The sequence below is a fragment of the Halichoerus grypus genome, chromosome 12 (genome assembly GCF_964656455.1).
Source record: "Halichoerus grypus chromosome 12, mHalGry1.hap1.1, whole genome shotgun sequence".
Taxonomy (NCBI): Eukaryota; Metazoa; Chordata; class Mammalia; order Carnivora; family Phocidae; genus Halichoerus; species Halichoerus grypus.
This window is the reverse complement of record NC_135723.1, coordinates 78,817,121-78,834,217: the sequence shown is the minus strand read 5'-3', so window position 1 is coordinate 78,834,217 and position 17,097 is coordinate 78,817,121. Positions and strand designations below refer to the sequence as shown.

At 36.2% G+C, this 17,097-nt stretch overlaps 1 protein-coding gene and 1 non-coding gene across 18 annotated transcripts in view; one reads left to right on the top strand and one right to left on the bottom strand.

Moving 5' to 3' along the window:
- The window catches only part of CADPS2 (calcium dependent secretion activator 2), a 518,420-nt gene that overhangs the window by 252,709 nt on the left and 248,614 nt on the right, over positions 1–17,097 (top strand). The window lies entirely within an intron of this gene.
- Positions 16,409–16,513, bottom strand: LOC118554634 (U6 spliceosomal RNA). Its single transcript, XR_004926562.1, has one exon. It is a non-coding gene; the product is annotated as a U6 spliceosomal RNA (small nuclear RNA).

Below are 17,097 nucleotides of genomic sequence, written 5' to 3'. Positions count from 1 at the left end.
TTTCTAGGGGAAAACACCCTTTAAATGTAAGCTGGAACTTTAACATTCCTTCAAGTTATTATAATAATCTAATTTTTTAAAAGGTATTTTTCAAAAATATCTTTGTAACAAAGGTAGGATATTTTTATTTAACCAAATACACAACTGTGCTTGTTTTCACTTAAAAATTTTCCACCCACATTGCTTACTTATTTCGCATATGTAAGTATTAACAAGCGACAGCTAAAAATATATACATATAGGTAATTAAGAAAAAGGAAGTTGTAATTCCAAAATAATTAAATATCTAATCAGGCATCTAAACTCTATTTTGTAAACACAGGATTTGGGAGGTCGAAGGACCCAGATAATATTTTGTCTTCTAAAAACGAATTATTCCCTTTTTTAAAAGAAATGTTAAGATGCCAAGTCTGGCTTTGTCACAAGTTCTGTATGCTTCCATTGAAAAACATGACAAATGTATCTTCCCTGATTGAACTGGAATAAAAAGCCACAGTTAAATGTAGTGATTCTTCTGACATTATAAACCTATCAGACATATTTCATTAACTTTGTGAGGTATGAAAAGGGAAATTAGAAGTAAGCTACCTTTCTCACGTGAAGTTAGTATTTAGTTTTGCAATGTGTACAAATAGTCTTTGCCTCAGTATTTCATTTTTTATGCCAGGGAAGACTTTGGTGGATAAAAAGATCAGAGATCTACCTCATAGAGAAAATTGTGGTTACTACTTAAGCAGTAGCATTTAATTCTTGTGGAGTATTCTGCAATAATTCTCTACTTAAGCCGGCTGGACACAGGTGCAATGATGGTAGGATAAAAAAAGTGTACCCAAACAACTGAAAAAAACACAAAATAGTTTTATGCAATCACTGCAAAGCTTAACAAAAAATTTAAGTGCTCAAAAATAGATGCTTAATGAATAAATTATTAAGACACACCTGTTACTCATTAACAAGTTTTGCCTTAAGAAAGTTCTACTTTTTCACTGTTTGCTGAGACAGGTTGGGTAAGAAATGAATAGTAGTCTCAGGTAAACACACTTAAAATGTATCCATGTGTTTATCAGCTGTGACAGTTCTCATATGATGATATTCCCTGCTTTAGAATATTAACCACTATAAATATGCTAAAACCACAGATGATATTAGTTAAATGCGATGTCATATTTGAAGATACGGAAGTGGCTTTCAGATTCAGGTGATTGCTCTTATTTAACAGTATCCCCCATTCCTTCCGTTGAGTTGGTTGCATTATCCATAAAAACTATTCATGTATAAATATGAAAAATGTTGCATATGTTTGTGTGTATCACTGACAGTCTGATCTAGAGCTAATGTACAGGGAACTTGTGCAGTCGTCCCACATGGCAGATTGAAGAAGCACAGTTCCTCATCTGATCCGGTTCCCCTCCTGTATTTAACATAGTAAAGTATACTTGTCAAGAAAACTTGGTCATCCAAATACTGTAGCTCTTCTCATAGTCCTTTGAGGACTGGTTAGAATAAAGTATATGGTGTCATTTATTAAATCATTTTGAGCTCTGCTAAGTGCTGCACAGGTCCTGGGGTTGAAATGATGACTAAAATCAGACATAGCTATGGCCAATGGCACTTGTCGTCTAAAGCAGGGGAGACAGGCATTCATAGCTAAGCACCTAGGAACATATCATTACAAACTGGGTAACTGCTTTGAGGGAAATGAATATAATCCTATGCAGTCCTATCAGGTGTACGATATAGTGATCCAGCACTTCCATACATCACCCGGTATTGATCATAACAAGAGTACTCCTTAATCCCCATCATCCCCATCACCTGTTTAACTCACCCCTCCCACCCACCTCTCCTCTGGTAACCATCAGTTTAAGTTAAGAGTTAAGAGTTAGTTAAGAGTCTGTCTCTTGAGTATTGTAACATATGCTGGTCATACCCAGAGCCACAGTGGTGGCTGCAGTGAGGGATGAACTGCTTACACAGCTGTAAATAGACAGCTGTAGCTGCTAAGACAGATCCTAAAGGTAGAGAAGTAATACAGGGAGTCTTCCATCTTAAAATGAAGGTCACTCTTCAGCTTTCCTCAGCATGATAGTATTTATTGCATTTCCTGCTTCTCCTTTTCCCTATAAGCCTAAGTCCTTAGGGGCTGGAGTCTGTGTTCCTTCATCTTTGTATTCCTCACATTCAGCTCCATGATGGGCACATACTAAGTGCTTATTATAGATCCATCCCAGAGGTTTCACAAGTGAGGACAAGAAATACAGAAAGCATCCTGGGGCGCCTGGGTGGCTCAGTTGGTTAAGCGACTGCCTTCGGCTCAGGTCATGATCCTGGAGTCCCGGGATCGAGTCCCACATCGGGCTCCCTGCTCGGCGGGGAGTCTGCTTCTCCCTCTAACCCTACCCCCTCTTGTGCTCTTTCTCTCTCTCACTCTCTCTCTCAAATAAATAAATAAATAAAATCTTAAAAAAAAAAAAAAAAGAAATACAGAAAGCATCCTTATTTAAAGGCTCCTTCAAGTGCCAGTGACGTAAATGTTGGAGAAACCCAGATCAAGGCAGCAGTTTCCAGTTCTTTAAAACGCTTACAGGTTTTATTCTTCTTTTAACTCATAAGTCCCAAAATTATTTTCCAGAATATCAGTGTGAGTATTCTTAAGTTTTAAAATAAGCATGTCTGTGTTGCGTTTATGTTCTAGGGTTATCTCAAAACTTAGTCCCTGGCCATCAGAAGTCTGCAAGCAGGGATTTCTTTTCCTGAATAACACGGGGAGAGATCTCCTAGGAACCAGGGGCAGCAAGTGCCCGCAGTGACTGCTTAGTTTGCGAGGGTTGCTTGACCGGGTATCTCCTGAGGCTGTTTGCCCGGTCCCCGCTCCGCTGGTGCTCCAGGGGCTGGTGCTCCAGGGGCTGGTTTCAGCCACCACCTTGTTTTGCATACTGTAGCATCTGCCTGCCTTGTGCCTTTTTTGAGCACCTCCTGCTTTCTGCAATCTTCTCAACCCCCTCAGGAATGATCTCAAGGAATTCTACCCTCTGGAAATCTCAGATATTTGTGTAATTCAGAAACCTCTTTCCTCCCAAGCTCCTCCTGTGAGGTTGAAAAGTCTTTTTATTTCGCCCAAAGAAACTGTCATTTAGGAAAGAGAAAGTTTTATCTGCAGGGAGATCCTCAGGAGGACCATTCCTAGGAGAAATGAAGTAAACCAGGATAGATAGTTCAGTCTGGTATTCTCTCTAACGCGCCCCCATGTTACTGCTTTAAGGACCAAGAGTCTTTTACCTTGGGAGAAGCTGGAAACATTGGAGGAGCATTTGCTTTTAAATGTAAGCCATTAAAAATAGATGCACTGACATTATTGTACCTTGGCAATTTCAAGGTCTTCAATTTAGGCAAATAGAGAAGAAAGCATTTTCACACCGTACCTCTGGCCTCCAAGAGCATTAACCCGCCTTAAAGTTCTATCAAATTAGAGATTAATCATTGGAATATATCTGGTAAAACAAATACTAGTTACAGATGGATTTTCCAATTTACTAGTAACAATATGCTGTACTGATTAGTGATAATTATAATAGTTTGAAACCCTGTATTTTAAATTTCTGTAGTGCATTTTATCTTTGAAGGATAATGAATTCTTTCACAGTTGAAAGGTTTTTTTGTTTTTTAGTTCATATAACACAATCACATTTTACTTTTGTGTTAAAAACAAAACAAAACAAAAACGGGAACAAACCAGGCTGATGTTCTCAAATTACTTAAAGGTTGAGGTTATAACCCCAGTATGAACATACATTGATAAGTATGTGTAGGTGATTAATTATTGGTTTATTCAGTATAGTTATGCTCATTTCTGCACCAGTGCATTTTATTATTTGAACCTCTTTCTAGAGAACTATTGTATAACACACTTCATGCTTTAAAGTTAAATTAATGTGGCTTATATCAGTTATTTTATATTTCTATAAGTGCTTTAAAATCTTGGTTTCCATCTTATAAAAAGTTACACTTTATTGTACTGCCTTGACCAAGTAAAATCGTAATGCAAGATATGACAAATGGTACTCTTTAAAATTAGATGCTTCAAGCTAATATCTTTGAACTACCACATTATGAAGGAGAGAAAGGAAAATGCTTGTGAGGGATTATATCTTCTTTTTTTTCTGAAACCTGATTTTGTGCTAACATGCTTGCTAGACTTTCCCAGAAGAAAATGGTATAAGTATAATATGATTACTCCGGATATGGAGGTTTAATGGCATGAATACTTCATAAATGAAATACAGACTTTAGAGGAAAATTTTATCCTGTTATTCTTGAAGCTTTAGCAATCTTCAGAGCAGCAAAATGGGAGCTGTCTCTTTGAAGGGAAACGGAAATGTCTAAGACACAATAAGAAAGAATGAAGGTGAAGCCCCTGGGATTTTTTCTCTTACTATGAAAGTGATCAGTACCCACCTCAAGCCATCCCCAAATATTTTTTTGCCTTCAAGTGCAAAATATCATCCCAGGATTTCTTCTTTTGCCATGTTGAAGAGATAACTTTGTATTGCCTTTCCATCCTAATCAAAAGTTTCAATGTAGCATTTTTGAAAGATCATCCCAAAAGTCTAGTGATAAAACTTATTAGTTTAATTGTAAAGGATATTTTCTAGTCGTTCTCTTAAAATTTGCATCATGTCAGCATTTTAGACTGAATTATTTTTTAAAGGAAGATTAAGGTAATGTGCAAAATACTTAAAATTTAGAGTAACACTCAGGTTATAACTCTCCTTATCCCAGGTTGGTCTCTTTCTAATCCTCCCTCCTTTTCTCCCTCTCTCCCTATCTCAAAACTTAGTCCCTGGCCATCAGAAATCTGCAAGCAGGGATTTCTTTTCCTGAATAACACGGGGAGAGATCTCCTAGGAACCAGGGGCAGCAAGTGCCCGCAGTGACTGCTTAGTTTGCGAGGGTTGCTTGACCGGATATCTCCTGAGGCTGCCTCAGCACCCCCTCTCTCTTCCTCTCTCTCTCCTCTTTTTTGTCATGTTTTGCTATTAGTGGAAGCCTCTCTCTTTGTAGTTTCTTACATTGTCTGGATTTTAGTGTTGCCTTTTTATGAAGTTGATTAAACTTTAATGTTCCAAACTCTCCCTTTTTTTTCAGGTACGTATCATTTTGCTTGTGCAGTAAAGCTAAAGTAGTACTACTATGGATACTAATAACCATAGTCATTCCATGTGCACTTTCTGTATGACGGGTGCTGTGCCCTTATGGGTGTTAACTTAATTGCCTTCATTTACACCTCCTCAGTTTGATGAGGAAACTAGTATGATGTTATGGTAAAGTTGATCGCCCAGGCTCCCTGTGCATGGTGGAATTGGTCTTTGAGTCCAGAATCTGTGTCTGGGGTCTGCCCTGGTTAGCTGTCTCTCCATCACTATACTCTGCTGTGGGCAAGGGCTCTGGTCCTGGTTCTGATTTTTTCTTTGAATCTGACTTCCCCCCATCTTTACATGAAACTATTTAGAACAAGGTTATATTTGTGTAGTTAATGTCATTAAGGGTGGCTATCGTTGTATAGCTGTACAGAATAATTCCTTTGGTTTTGTTGAAAGAATAGAATAGAATACTTGGACCTAAATAACAATGTAATTTGTCAGGTAAATGTTATCTTCATGACCTAGAAAGCCATGCCATGATTTTGTTCATTGGCATAGCTATATTGCCTTGGGTATATTACTGACCTCTACGTGGTTCAAATTTGATATCAAATTGAAATTTCAAATATGTTTACGGTATGTCAACAACAGTAATAGCAATAAGTAAAGCAGTTTTTATAAACACTGTTGATCACCCAACTTAAACTAATTTCAATAAATGTATAGGAAATTTGTTTTAATAATAATGTATTTTTTTTGAAATTTCATATTATTTATGACATGGGAGACAGAGTAGGATTTGTACATAGGGTCACTGTTAGAAATTACAATTAATAAAATTTGTTACAGATTGTGAATGCTTATGGAAATCAACCATTACATTTCAAACAGTGGAAGTTTAAAGACACATTCTTTGAGAATGACATTTTCTTTAGATAAAATATTTATTTAAAAAATAATTCATGGGGCACATGGGTGGCTCAGTTGGTCAAGTATCCAACTCTTGATTTCAGCTCAGGTTATGATCTCAGGGTCCTAGGATCAAGCCCCAAATTAGGCTCTGCACTCCCTCTCCCTCTGCCCCTCCCCCCACCTGTTGTGCTCTCTCTCTCTCTAAAAAAAAATAAAATCTTAAAAAAAAAAGTTTGTTCATTTAATATATTTTGTAAATTTAGTCTACATTAGGGTTATCCAGAGAGACAGATGCATGTAGATCTAAATATATTCTCTTTAAAAAAAAAAAGATTATTTATTTATTTGAAAAAGAGACAGTGGGAGAGAGAAAGTACGAGTGGCATGAAGGGCAGAGGGAGAAGCAGACTCCCTGCCAAGCAGGGAGCTTGATGCAGCACTCCATCCCACCAAGACCCCAGGATCACGACCTGAGCCGAAGGCAGACACTTAACTGACTGAGCCACCCAAGCTCCCCTAGATCTAAATATATTCAATTAAAAACTCTATATATATGGAGAGAGAGAGATTTTTTAAAGAACTTGTTCATGTGATTATGGATGTTGGCAAGTCTGAAATCTGTAGGGCAAGCCAGCAGGCTGAATATTAAGGTAAGAGTTGATGTTATAGTCTTGATCCACAATTCACAGTGCAGAATAGATAGGCTGGAAATTTAAGCAGAATTTTGTTTTTGTTTTGTTTTGTTTTTAATGTTATGTTAATCACCATACTTCATTAGTTTTGATATAGTGTTCCATGATTCATTGTTTGTGTATAACACCCAGTGCTCCATTCAGTACGTGCCCTCTTTAATACCCATCACCAGGCTAACCCATCCCCCTACCCCCTCCCCTCTAGAACCTCAGTTTGTTTCTCAGAGTCCATGGTCTCTCATGGTTCGTCTCCACCTCCGAAATCCGCCCCCCTTCATTTTTCCCTTCCTACTATCTTCTTCTTCTTCTTCTTTTTTTTTTAAACATATAATGTATTATTTGTTTCAGAGGTACAAGTCTGTGATTCAACAGTCTTAAACAATTCACAGTGCTCACCATAGCACGTACCCTCCCCAATGTCTGTCACCCAGCCACCCCATCCCTCCCACCCCCACCACTCCAGCAACCCTCAGTTTGTTTCCTGAGATTAAGAATTCCTCATATCAGTGAGATCATATGATACATGTCTTTCTCTGATTGACTTATTTTGCTCAGCATAATACCCTCCAGTTCCATCCACGTCATTGCAAATGGCAAGATTTCATTCCTTTTGATGGCTGCATAATATTCCACTGTGTGTGTGTGTTTGTGTGTATATATATACCACATCTTCTTTATCCATTCATCTGTCAATGGACATCTTGGCTCTTTCCATAGTTTGGCTATGGTGGACATTGCTGCTATAAACATCAGGGTGCACATACCCCTTCGGATCACTACATTTGTATCTTTGGGGTAAATACCCAGTAATGCAATTGCTGGGTTGTAGGGTAGCTCTATTTTCAACTTTTTGAGGAACCTCCATACTGTTTTCCAGAGTGGCTGCACCAGCTTGCATTCCCACTAACAGTGTAGGAAGGTTCTCCTTTCTCCACATCCCCGCCAACATCTGTCGTTTCCTGACTTGTTAATTTTAGCCATTCTGACTGGTGTGAGGTGGTATCTCATTGAGGTTTTGATTTGGATTTCCCTGATGCCGAGCGATGTTGAGCACTTTTTCATGTGTCTGTTGGCCATTTGGATGTCTTCTTTGGAAAAATGTCTGTTCATGTCTTCTGCCCATTTCTTGATTGGATTCTTTGTTCTTTGGGTGTTGATACAGATTTTGGATACTAGCCCTTTATCTGATATGTCATTTGCAAATATCTTCTCCCATTCTGTCGGTTGTCTTTTGGTTTTGTTGACTGTTTCTTTTGCTGTGCAAAACCTTTTTATCTTGATGAAGTCCCAATAGGTCATTTTTGCCCTTGCTTCCCTTGCCTTTGGTGATGTTTCTAGGAAGAAGCTGCTGCGGCTGAGGTCAAAGAGGTTGCTGCCTGTGTTCTCCTTTAGGATTTTGATGGACTCCTGTCTCACCTTTAGGTCTTTCAACCATTTTGAGTCTACTTTTGTGTGTGGTGCAAGGAAATGGTCCAGTTTCATTCTTTTGCAAACAGACACATAGATCAATGGAACAGAATAGACAGCCCAGAAATGGACCCTCAACTTTATGGTCAACTAATCTTTGACAAAGCAGGAAAGAATGTCCAATGGAAAAAAGTCTCTTCAACAAATGGTGTTGGGAAAATTGGACAGCCACATGCAGAAGAATACTCAGTGTATTTTTAAAAGAAGTTTAAAATCTGTCCTACAGACTATTAAAATTGAAAGTGAAGGACTTTTTTTACAATAAAATTTTGAAATCCTAACAAACTTGGATTTTATATTACAATGAATAATTTTAAAATTTGGACATTTAGTAGAACAGGGTTCTTTGTGCTGCATTTTATTTACATAGATATATTTCTTATGAATCAACTTTTAAAATGACTTTGTATATTCTTTTATATTTAAGAATAGTTTAAAATCTTGGGCTGTCTTAGAATTCTGTCCTTGGTTGTCTTTTTTTTTTTTAAAGAGAGCACGTGAGAGCACACACGTGTGTGAGTTGGGGGTGGGGGCAGGGCAGAAAGCAAGAGGGAGGGTGAGAATCCCAAGCAGGCTCCATGCCCAGTGCAGAGCCAGACACAGGGCTTGATCTCACGACCCTGAGATCATGACCTGGACTGAAATCAAGAGTTGGACACTTAACGGACCTAGCCACCCAGGTGCCTTTGTAGTAGTTAAAATTGGAAACAACCTTAAGGTCCATCAGGAGAAGAGTGATCGAACAAATTCTGGCACAGCCATACAAGGGGGGGAGGGGAATGCTTTTCTGTCTTAAAATTGTGTAAAGTCCATGTATTGATAAGATCAATATGTAGTGTTCTGTAAAAGCACAAGTTATAGAGCAATTTGAATATCCCATTTATTTAAAAATAAATTTAAAAAACTGTGCTTAGGTACACACATACACACATGGATAGAGATACATATATATGCCTGGATTTGTAAGATACAAATTCCTACCATCATGGAGTTTTTAATGGACACCCTTCATACGTACATTCATTCTTGTAGTTTCTATTATCACCTCTGTGAATAACTCTCAAATCTGTATCTTTATTTGCAGGCTTGTAGCTAAAGTGCAGACCTGAATTTCCAGCAACTTACTGGAATCAGACACTTGAGTTTTCAAATAAGTCCCTTCACCTCTTGTAGTTTTGACCATGGTAAATGATGCCACCAGCTGTCCACATTTCCGTAGAAATGTGTAGTTATCTTCACCGTTCTTTCCTTTTTCTTTGGCTTAAGTCCATCAGTAATTGATAAACTGATACAGTTGGGCCCTGGGAAATGACATAGAAATGTTGAACTTTTTAAATATCAAAAGCTGCTCTTCCAAAAGTGTCTTCTGCTTTAAAAGAGCTTTCCATAAAACTGTCTTAATTGTTCATATTAATAAGAAATGCTGAATTTAAAAGAATTTGTTCAGTGCTTAATATTATTTTTAGAACACTTTCAATGTTGTGTTTAATTTTTACTTACATAACAGACTCTTAGTAATTCTTTTTAAACTTCTCAATTTTAAGTTATTCAATTAAGAAGAGATAGCCCTGTATATTTATAATAGTGACATCTCGCATTTACATTGTATATTTCACAAGTCGAATGTACCTGTCTTACATACACATCTGTTTCAGAATAGTTTTAGTGCATTCCTGGCTGTTGTGAGCAGGACAATGACAGAAAGATGCCAACAGATATAGGCAAGGGATACAGCTTTTCTTATGCAATTAAAGGCTACTAAAGCCCCCCTGCATAGAGCTGCACATGATACTGTTCGACACTCCTGAGGATACATAGCATCAGGCCTTTCTGATCAGCTCACTGCATCCCATTCTCAAGCCTTGCTTTTCCTTCTTGGTCCCTCTTCCAGAGCTTGTGAAGAGTGTTCATCTACCTTGTCACCAAATATGAGTAATTAAAAGTAATTCAAAGCAATCCTGACGGTTTATCATGAATTACGTGAATCTAAATCAGTTTGGGGGACAAATCTCCTGTAGGACAGCAGAAAGAGACCTCAGACCTATATGAAATTGATTGCAGAAACCTTGGGAAGAGTTTGACCAAATATCTGATGCTTGAATATTTAAGTTAGCCTAAACTTTATTGAGGCAAATATCCTTAGATAAGTGTTACATCATTTTAATCTTAAAATGCCTGCTATGAAAATGATAATCTGTGTTGGATTGTTAATATTTTTCATGCTGCAGTTATTTTAAGAATTTTATTTCTTTCCCTGTAGTTAGATCTTTTTTTTTTTTTTTTTTTTTAAGATTTATTTATTTGAGAGAAAGAGAGCACAAGCAGGGGGTGCACAGGGAGAGAGAGAGACAGAATACCAAGCAGACTTCCCGCTGAACACAGAGCTAGACAAGGGGCTCGGTCTCCCATCCTGAGATCACAACCTGAGCCAAACCGAGTCGGACGCTTAACCGACTGGGCCACTCAGGCGCCCCTCTAGTTAGATCCTTATTTCATGTTTTCTCTTCTAAAATAAATGATGTATTTGGAATTACAGATTATTGTTAATTATTTTAATAACTCAATTTTTGTAATAGAATTAATGGTAATTTGGTAAGGAAAACATCATTTAAAAGCAATCAATAGGGGCACCTGGGTGGCTCAGTGGTTGGGCATCTGCCTTCGGCTCTGGTCATGATCCCAGGGTCCCGGGATCGAGCCCCACTTCGGGCTCCTTGCTCAGCGGGAGGCCTGCTTCTCCCTCTCCCACTCCCCCTGCTTGTGTTCCCTCTCTTGCTCTGTCTCTTTCTGTCAAATAAATAAATAAAATCTTAAAAAAAAAAAAATCACTAGACTGAAAATAAGGCAAAACTGTTATTTGTAAAAAGAGTTTATAACTTTCTTGTATACCAGCAATTTTCAGACAATATAAAGGACACAGATTCTTTAGAATTCCGAAATACAAAATACTATGAAATGACTTTAACACAGAATGTGTAGGAACTACATAGTAGGAAAAACTTAAGACTTTATCAAAAAATATTAGGATAGATTTTAATAAATGGAGAGCACTCCCTTTTTATTGAATAGAAATATACTAAGTTGGAAATGTCTGTTTGCTTCTTGTTCTAATTGGTATCCTAATATCTCATAAAGCCACAAGAATTCAAACAGTATAGCACAGCTCAGGAGATCGATCTTTAGGACAAAGTTCAACATCAAACCCCAGTTTTTATAATAATACCATAAATATATTTGACTTCTAAACTAAATGAGATCAGGGTAGATGAAAAATTAAGGTAAAATGCCATTTAACATCACTATTAAATTTTAGACAACTTGAAGGTTTAAACAGTAGAAACATGTTGAAGAAATAAAGTTAATATTTATATAATCTTTGGTTAAGTAAAGACTTTAAGCAGGATGTCAAAATCAGGAACTATAAATAAAAGTGCTAGAACATGGTTATCTAATAATTTTAAACTATACATTTAAAAAAGCCATGAAAAGAGTTAAATAGAAAATAACCAGCTGTGACAATATTTGCCATATATGGTATCGAAACAGCACATGTCTTTATCTTTAGAGGTTTTTTCAAATCAAAAGAAAGCCTACTAGAGAGAAAGCCTAATGTAATATATAAATGGACAACTATTTAATAAAAGAGCCAAGTCATAAAAGAAATTCCGATGACTAATAAAGAGAAAATGCTCAGTCTTAGAAGTAATTTTTAAAAGTGCAGTTTAGAACCCTGTTCAATTCTGTATGATTGGATTCATTATATTTATGAGTTTATATGTCTGTCTTCCCTACCAGTCTGAGCTCATCTAGGACAGGATCTGTTGTCTTGATTTTTTATTACTATTTTTTTAATGCCTGCCCTTTCCCTATATGCCTGTCACATAGTTGGATAAAAGGATGGAGAGATAAGGAATGTAGGTTGAGCCTATTTGTAAGTTTTAGCTTCTGTCATCATGTATGCATTATAGGGTCACAATAACAATTTTGAATCAAGGGATTTGGATGATTTTTGATAACTGTTGCACTGTTAATGATTTTCAACATACTTTGAAACAAATACGCTAGTAATTTTTGAGAATCCTTTTAGGTCACGGTTTGAATCTAGTTCTATAGATACTCTTAGAAGCATGTCAGGAATGCAAGGCAAGGTTCAGAGGGATATATGTTACAGTATATATTCAAATTATTTGATGTCTATCATCTATTAGAATATAAGTTCCAAGAGAATAGAGACTTTGGTTGCTGACACTAGAGTATTGTCTGGCAAATTTAAAGTACTCAGTAAGTTTTTTGAAAGAAGAGGCCCAGATTGTTTTGTGTCCTTCCCCCACCACCACTTTACATCACAGCTAGCCTTATATCACCTTCATAGCCATCATTTTAAGTAGCAGCAAAATATTCCATTGTATGCCACATAATTTACATGATCTTCCCTTCATATTAGATATTTCAGTTGCTTGCTTTTGCTTTTATGCAAAATGCTATAGTGAATATGTTCCTGCTTATAGTCTTTCCAGTATTTATGATTATTTCGTTAGGGCAAATTCTTAGAAATAGCCTCAATGGATGAATAGACATGTACATATATTTTGGCTCATGGTACGAATTTCCAGTATACTTAATTTAATAGCAAATACATAATTAATGTCACTTATTTCAGTCGGTATGTGAACTACTCTGTTTTCAGAGCCAGGAAGTCCTGCTGTCCTCATAAAGGTGCTTTGTACATATTTTATCTTTTGAAGATTTACATTGGAAGTCTGAATCCTCATAAATAATACATTCATAGAAGTAGAAAAAGGCAATGTATTTTGAGTCAAAGCAAATTGACAGCAAGGGTAATGTATTCTTTTATCACATAATACAGAGAAAATAGTGGGAAGATAATAACTGGTATTAATTCCTGAGAGTGTTTAAACATGCCAATTAGGTAGAAAACAAGGAAATATCTTGGTGAATATTGAAAATATTCACCTATTACTTCTTCCCTCCTTCCTTGCCTTTTTGGGGGGTAGGGTGGGAGGGAGGACTTTTGTTTTTAATTCATTTATTGTAGAATTCATAAGTATTTTCTAACTGTATATATCTTTCTTTTAGTTTTTATAAGAGAAATTATCAAGGGGGTGCATTTTGTATTCTGGAATGTCGGGGTTTATAAGGACTGTTAAGTACCACTATATTTATATTTATGCACCCCTTTAAAATTGCACATTTTTGTCAAATATCATAAAAGCTTAGTCCTTTGGCTTTTACAGTTAGGATTTGCCGGTATCCTTGTGCCTTTGCTTCTCCCTGCCTGAAAGCATGTTTTTTATTTAATTATCTCTCCTTTCACAGGAGCTGGCCATTAGTATTCCTTGCCCTTGACTCAGGAGGTCCCAGACCTTGTTAAGTAGACAAATTCTTGTGGATTGCCTACTGGGCCCTGTGATAGTCCTGGAGCCTGCCTTTATTGGCATAAGTTTTCGGAATGGATATCCTGGATTGCTTTCCAAATTCTAAATTACTAATGTCTTCCTATTAACTTCATCTAGCTCTTTATTTTCTAATAAATTACTGGCTTTACTTGGAATATGTTGATTAGGTTCCTTGTGTGACTTCTCTAAGCATGTTTTGTACCATATTACCATTCCTAGCATAGTATTCTCTAATTTTACACAAGTCTAATGGTAGAAAAATAATCATGGCCTTCAGATGATAAAAGATAGATAGTGCATATTCAAAGGCCATGGTTACTATTAAATATTTTTATATCTCCAAGTAGAATACCAAAAGTTGACAAAAATATGAAAGGAAGTTGTCAAAATCTCTTATCTTGATGGCAGATAATACTTTTACCTTGCTATATAAAGGATATCAAAAGATCAGTAATGATAAAAGAGATTTAAATAGCACAGTTAACAAGCTTGACCTAATGGCCACATATACAACATGGTACCCACAATGGAGAATACTTTTTATTTCCACATACTCATGGAAGAGTTAAAGACCCACATAAACACATACACACAGACACACATATAGGCCTACATATTTTGGAATATATAAAAGCTAGTTTCAGTTATTTCAGGAGATGAGTATCTTGCAAGTTCTATTATTTAACCCAATGTAATAAGCATAGGACTTACTTGGAAAAAGTAAAACTTCATTTATAAACTCTAGAAACACACCTGTAAACAGCTAAATACTAACAAAAATAATGTAAATTTGTGGGACACTGTACTTAAAGTGGTTAAGGGAAATTTATAACTTGAAATGCTTACAATGCTAAGCTTGAATGCTTAGAACAAAAGAAAGGCTTAAAATTAATGAGCCATGCTTTCAAGTTAAAAATGTAAAACAACAGCAGAATTAACACGGATAAATTATGGTGAAATAAAAAAGCAGAGTTTAATGAAATAGAAAACAAGCATGTAACAGAGGAGATCATCAAAGTCAAGCAATAGTACTTTGAAAAGAATAATAAGACAAACCTATGTCAAAGTTAAAAATGGAAAAAATATTAGGAATGAAAAAAATATGTAACTATATAGATGCAAAAGACAGGTATTTTACAACTTTGTGCAAATACTTTTGAAAAACTTAGATGAAATAACTTTTTCTAGTAATATATCAAAATCGGTTCAAATAGAAAATTGGAGTAGTTTTATAACTATAACCAGTGAAGAAATAGAATCAGTAGCAAATATCTTCCCACAAAGAAACATTGGACCCAAACAACTTAATGGATAAACTCCAAGAACAGATCATTCTCATTTTCTTTTTTACAGAATCTTCCAGATAATAAAAATGTGACACTGTTCAACTCATCAAAAAGGCTAGCATAACAAAAACAGGACAATGCAAGAATATAAATCTACAAGAAAAAGAAAAGGAAATCTCCAGGCTAGTCTCAATCATGAATATTGATATAAAATGCCAAACTACAGCATTCTAAATCTGTTTTTTTTTTTTAAGGAAATAGGTTTATCTTTGAAAAGCAAGAAAATGCTAAACCACCACAATTACTAATCATCTCAGTAGGTACAGGAAAAATTTTAATAGAGCATTCATTTCTGGATTACAGATAGGTAGGATCTATGATCTATATCTGATATATATGATATTTATGATATATCTATGACCATCCATAAAATGTACCTGCATCTGTGATAGAAAATCCAGGACATAACTGATATACCATAATATATATCACATATCTGATATATGTGTATAAAACACATACTCTGATTTATTTGTGGGTATCTGATGAACTAGGAAGAGAATTTCCTTTCCCATGAAAGACCAACTATAAGATACCTGGAGCAATGATCACCTCTAGAGGTAAAATGCTCCCTTTAAAAAGAAACTTAAGACAATTATTAATATAGAACCCAGAATCCTAGCTACTCTGGTGGTAGTGTGGGCTTGGGGTGAGAGGAAGATGTGACCAGGGTAGGGCACAAAGAGGACTCTTCTGATATACTGGTATATTCTCCCTCTTAATCTGAATGGTGGGAATGCTGATTTTTATTCTTTAAACTGTATCTCATTTTTGGACACTTAATACACGATTTACATAATAAAATGTTTTTAGTGAGTAGATGAGAGATGTCTAGTGAATAAAGATTTAGAGATGTAGGGGTGGAAAACTTTTACTTCTAGTTTCTTTGGCTGGTCTAATAATTGACATAAGGCAGATTAACAGGAGAAAAACAAATTTAATTTGTGTATATATGAAATATGAGACTCAAAGAAGTGACCAAGAGGGCAGCTTTTATATTTCTTAGACAAACAATAAATTTTTGAAGAATTGACAGAGAAGTTTGAGCTCTGGGGATGGTGAGTTAGTAAAGAAGTAATGAGGTTTGTTTATGCAGTCTCCTTGGCCCTAAATTCCCTATTTCTGGTAATAAGGATATTTTCTACTACGGGTGACCAGAGAAGGTATCTTTCATGTGGGAGATGTATTTCCTGCTTTCAGGGGCACAATGGAGGAGTCAGAGTATCCTTGTTGCACTTAAGTAACTTTAATTCAAGATAATGTGCCAAAATGCCATATACTGGGGTGGCCTGTCCTGAGCCCTCGAAGAATAGTTGTTGAAGATGTGTGTTTATGAAGGATCTGAGGTAAAAGGCAGTTTTCTGGGAGTTCCCAGGATCATGAGTGAGCACAATTCTTTACATATGCATTGTTGTTTATTTGTCTTATTCTAACAGAATTGGCAGCGCCTTTCCCTTCACGTATCATCCTTGCACAGGGCCATGCTAATCTTGTCTGTATTGTTCCAATTTTAATATATGTGCTGCCAAAGCGAGCACGCATTTCCCTTCACGTAAAGTGGCCGGGAGGGATGGGGTTAACAGATGAAACTCATCAAGTCCCCCAGTGATGGTTAACGTGGTCGTCAGTATATTTCTCTTTGGAGAACGGCATATTGCTATAGATGGGGAATTACAAACAATCGTATAAAACAGGATAAGTACTTTTGGGGGATTTTGACATTAGAGGAAAAAAATAACAAATTTTTATGAGGAGAATTAGTTTAAAAGATGAACAAATTCTATATAAACCTGTTAGGCTGTGTCTACATGGCTACTACAAATCTTTGATTTCAATTGTAAAGAAAATGTCTCGAAGGATTAGTTTTCCACATTTAATCACATGACACCAAATAAAGACGAATATGTCCTGGGAATCTACTCCAGAATTGTCGTCTGGATGGCCTTGACCACTCAAGGCTGAAGATCCCACACACAAAATTGAGAATGTTTCTCCCTTATTTTGGTTCTGAATCCCTTTTCATTTTTAGTCTTAGTTGAGCTCTACTTTATCTCAGGCCATCTTAATTCTATGAAATGGCAAAAATTCTTTGCTAACCCCTTTCTAGAAGTCTAAAATAAAA